Below are 4,764 nucleotides of genomic sequence, written 5' to 3' on the forward strand. Positions count from 1 at the left end.
ATAACATTTTACTTCCCCAAGTAGTGTTCCTCTTATGTCGTCGCATGGTTTCATTCGAGTTTTTTTCCGCTATTATTCACCAATGAACATAAAAAGGGGTCACCAAAGGTATCTTCAGATATAACTTATCCAGGGCCATCATTTATGGTATAAGCATCCAAAGGTATATTCAGATATAACTTATATACAACAAATAGAGCCAACCAAAAGGTGTCTTCAGATATAAAGCCATGTAAAAAATTGTCACCCTGGAAAAATATTGCATGCTCCAGAGATCTGTATGCACGTTTCCATCTCTGTTTACAATTTGCGACCATGTGAGCATGGTCTATGTTACAGTAAAAGAAAGCGAAGAGAACTGAATCGAAACAGATGACCTTTGTACAGGAAGGACAACTAACCATGAATAGATTAGCTTTAAGTCACATGATGGGGAAAAGGTAGATTTACCATTGGGAAAAGATAGTTCTTATTAGCACTAAGACTCACATCAGGCATAAAAGATAAGGAATGCCAGAACATGGCATCAGTAAGAAAATAAAATTGCATAGAACAGAAGCACCACAATTTGAGTCGAAACCTGACATGGATAATAGACGATTACTTTTGCTTGAAAAAAATACATCAAAGCTTCCATTGGTCACTGAAACTTCTCCTGGCAGAATATATGGTTCAGCAGAAAGCTACACTACCGGCAAGTATGCAAGCTCATCCATGTTATCTGTTTTGCATCTTCTCTGAAATTAAGGACATTACTGGCATAATTGGTCCATCAATCACCCGCTGCTAAGTGAAAAATAATTAATCAACTGAAGTGGGAGCACACACTATATATTAGATAGCATATCAAACAATACCAAATGTACCAAAACTCAATGAGAAAAAATTCGGGGCAAAACTTATCGATGAGATTCTTATCAATCATCATCATCTTACAAATAACAACTCAGGATGACATATAATTATAAGCAGGTAGAACATTGCTCTTCTACAACAAAAGATTACGACAAGTTTATTGATCCAACTATTCAATAGTAGATAATGGTACAGTTGTGGGTAATGGAACAGACACATTCTATTTGTTACCCTGATTTATTAATTTAAAGGCAATTGAGAAGGAAATTTAAGATAAACATGGCCATTCTGTGTGAGCAAAATAACACAAAACAGTGGCAAGAAATAGGATACAGAGTTGCAGATTTGTTCGTAACAAAGAAAAAAAAGAATTTTCCGAATCTCTAATTTTATGCACCAAGTATCATTCAAATAGGAATATGCAGCACTAAGATTGAAGAATAGTGAACCTGACCGAAGGTTGGATGGTCCGTAGTTTGGTTGAGGATAGAGATACCAAGGAATTGATGATCCCACTCTCTCTGTTTTAGTCATCAAGGGTGGCCAACAATGTTTTTTTTGTATGGCTACTGCATAACGGAAGACTGAACACATGTCAAAATTTACACAAGACCATACTTGATTCAGACATCTGCCCCATGTGTCTCTAAGCCACAGAAACTTGCTCTCATCTATTACTTCAGTGTCCTGCAGCAAAAGTTGTTTGGTGTGCTACTGGAATACTCCAAACTGCCAGGAAATCATCGATTGGAAGCGTTTCATGACTATGCTCATCCTTTGGAATATTTGGGATCCTTGAAACCACATGAAGAGACAGGCACAGATACCTCAGTACCTGTATTTGGTGGAGTAATCCCTGGGAGCAATCACCAGACGACGGCCTTACGAGCTCCTCTATAGACAGTCTCCACGATGTCAACAAACTCTTCCTTGTCTTTCATTGCCCAGTTGATCTTGTTGTTGTTTCTTGTCCCAAGATCAATCATGATGTGCTTGTTGCGGAAGAAGAACATCACCGTTGACGGGTCGTACAGCTCGTACATGGTGTTGAAGTCAGGAACCTTGGTGATGTCAACATGGTAGATCAGGACAAAGTTCTTGATGGTCTCAGCCACCCCTGACAGCACCTCATCCGTATAAACATGAACAAGTAGATAGTCAGAAACTCGTAATGAAGTCAACATTCAACAACATATAACCATGCTAGATTGACGTAGAACAAAAGCTTGCTAAAAAGTTAAACTGCAAGTCTGCATTCAATAATATAAAACCGCTAAGAAATTGGATTCCTTGCACAAAGTAATAAAACAATTGGCCGTTAATAAAAGAAGAAAACCGCTCATAGCTTTACTTCCTATAATGGCAAAGTAGATGCCACCCACGCCACACACACACAACCGGCAGCGGGAGCAGAACACGGATGATTAAGTGAACGCGGACAGTACATGATACTGGAACATTTTCATCAAGAAATAGAAAAAATATTCCTATAGTTGAAGAACATTTGCTTGTTCATTCACAGGAGGAGCTTAATTTTGATACCATTGGCAATTATTCCACACATGGCCATGAAAAAACAGAGTCAAAGCACTTACTGAAAAGGTCCCATTGGCATGCCGAAGTTGCTTTTTTACTCGATCAATTCTGAAAAGATCAATGCCACGACTGATTAGAAGCTGGGCACCTTGTGTGTAAGGGGAAAATACACGATTTACTGCAAAGCCTGTGTAGAAAAGGCATGCGTCAAGATACTACACTATTTACTGCCAATTCTGAACTTACAGTTCAACCACTTTAGTGATGAAAATAGTCTAAACAAAATAACATTTAACTAAAAAGCAACGGACAAAGCATGCATCTAGATACTGTAGAAAAGAAAGAAACCAAGTCCTCATGTTTGAATTTTATGTCCAAGGCAATGATAAGTAACAATAATAATGTATTGATTTTTCACAGAGGAAGCATGTTCGTCTCCACATGAACTGGTTTGCTAAGACACAGAGGATAGAATAAATAGTGATTTTAGGGCCCCATTTTTCACCCTTTGCTTCCCATTTAATTGGGACTCATGTGACCTTATCTTACCAATAGCGTCAGTCCTTTGAGTTGTGCATTATAAATGTAGTTCGAGCTAGCTGCAACACGTAATAGGTCTCTGCTCAAATATCCAGATCCTTAAATGCTTTACCTTTAGTTGTAGTCGCATCATACCACAAAATGCATTTTGTGAGAAAAATTGGAGTAGGAAGGAATCGGTGGGCAGCAGCCACACTTGGCTTACCAACTCACATACCCACAAAATTGATAAAAAGAATCCACACGACCAGACAGTAGGAGAACACCTGTTCACGCTAATGCATTTCAGAATTTTTTTGAGATTACTACCTCTACCTTGCTGCATCTTCCTCTAAATCCATCCCTTTAGATGTAATTACTGTATCTGGTTCTTGCCCATCCTGCAAAAATTGAGAGGAAATCAGAGAGATGAGGTTCTCCAAGGCCTGCCAGTGGAAGGTGGCGCTGCAGGTTGAGCGGGGTGGCGCTCTGGTGGCGACGACGGCGGGGCCCGGTCGGATCCGGGCGGATCTGGCCGGGACGGATCCATTTCCGGCGGATATGGCGTGGAGGCGGCCGCGTCTGGCGAGAATGAGGGCCGGCGGCGCCATGGAGGTCCCTGTCCAGCAAGAAAGAGGGAGAGAGGTGAGAGGAGATCGAGAAGAAGGAGGAGAAGGGAGAGGGGCGAGGCGGCGGAGCGACCGGAGGCCCGGCAGGGAAGGTCACTGGCGGTGGGGCGTCGCGGAGGTGCGGGGTCGCCGGCGAGGCGGCTTGCGGCTGCGAGGGGAGCGAGGGCAGGAGGGAGCGGCGGAGTGGTCTGGTGGATTAGAGGGTTTTTTTTTCAAAAACGAAGCGTTTTCCCAGATCAAATTACAAAGGGACTGCGGGTTAATTTCTGATAAACCGAGGGACTTTTTTGCAAAAAGGGCAGCAACGTACGACCAGAAGCGATCGGTGATTTATTAGTATATAAGGTAAAGATAAAAATAAAGATAAAAAGATAAAGATAAAGATAAAATGCTTGGACGACAGGCTGGGCATCCGAATTGCTTCTTTGGACGCTCAGCTGACAAATAAAATAGGGAAACGTTTCCGCTCGGCGGACCGGCCGAAGCGACACGCCGGTCGCTCGCGCGTCGTAGGATTCGCGTAGATCCATCACCGCTAGTAGAGCCATGTCATCCTATGCGGGGCCCAGACCACCGACACACAGGAACCTTATCCCCTCAAGGCCTCAACCCCATCGTTTTCCCCCAATTCCATCTCCCAGAACACACTCTCCTCGCGAAAGCCAGCGAGCGGCTCTCTTCTTCCTACCGGCCGGAAGCAACATGGCCGCCAGGCGTTTGCCGCAAATCGCGATTTTGGCTCCACCTCGTGCGCCACCACTTTTTTTTGCTGCTGCTCAGATGCTTTTCTGCTACGGCGACCCTCGGGGCAGCAGAGGTTGGACGAGACCAACAGTTGCGACGCTTTCGCCGGCGACGACGCCCTCGTGCGTGACGGCCTTCCCGACATGGTTCAAGCTCCAAGACGAGCAGGGCATCATGCTCAAGATTAGCTAGAACCGGCCGACGGTACAGCTGCAACCATGTTCAAGATTTGCTAGAAGCATCTGCACAGAAGTTTGAACCACATAGACGAGCTGGAACCGGGTCAGGGATTTTTTTTTTTTGGCTGCATTGATTTTTTTGCTGGAACCAGCACTTGTTTTTGCTGAAACCGGTCAGCGATTTTGCTTCCTTCGACAGATGGTGCTGGGCGTCTACGCCGGTGGCCGCGAGATTTTTTTGCTGCATCAATATTTTTGCTGGAACCAGCAATCGATTTTGCTGGAATCGGCCAGATATTTTG

At 43.8% G+C, this 4,764-nt stretch overlaps 1 pseudogene; it reads right to left on the reverse strand.

Moving 5' to 3' along the window:
• Positions 1–504: 504 nt before the first annotated feature.
• Positions 505–3,536, reverse strand: LOC119337461 (annotated as a pseudogene).
• Positions 3,537–4,764: the final 1,228 nt, after the last annotated feature.

This window comes from Triticum dicoccoides, chromosome 7B, assembly GCF_002162155.2.
Source record: "Triticum dicoccoides isolate Atlit2015 ecotype Zavitan chromosome 7B, WEW_v2.0, whole genome shotgun sequence".
NCBI lineage: Eukaryota > Viridiplantae > Streptophyta > Magnoliopsida > Poales > Poaceae > Triticum > Triticum dicoccoides.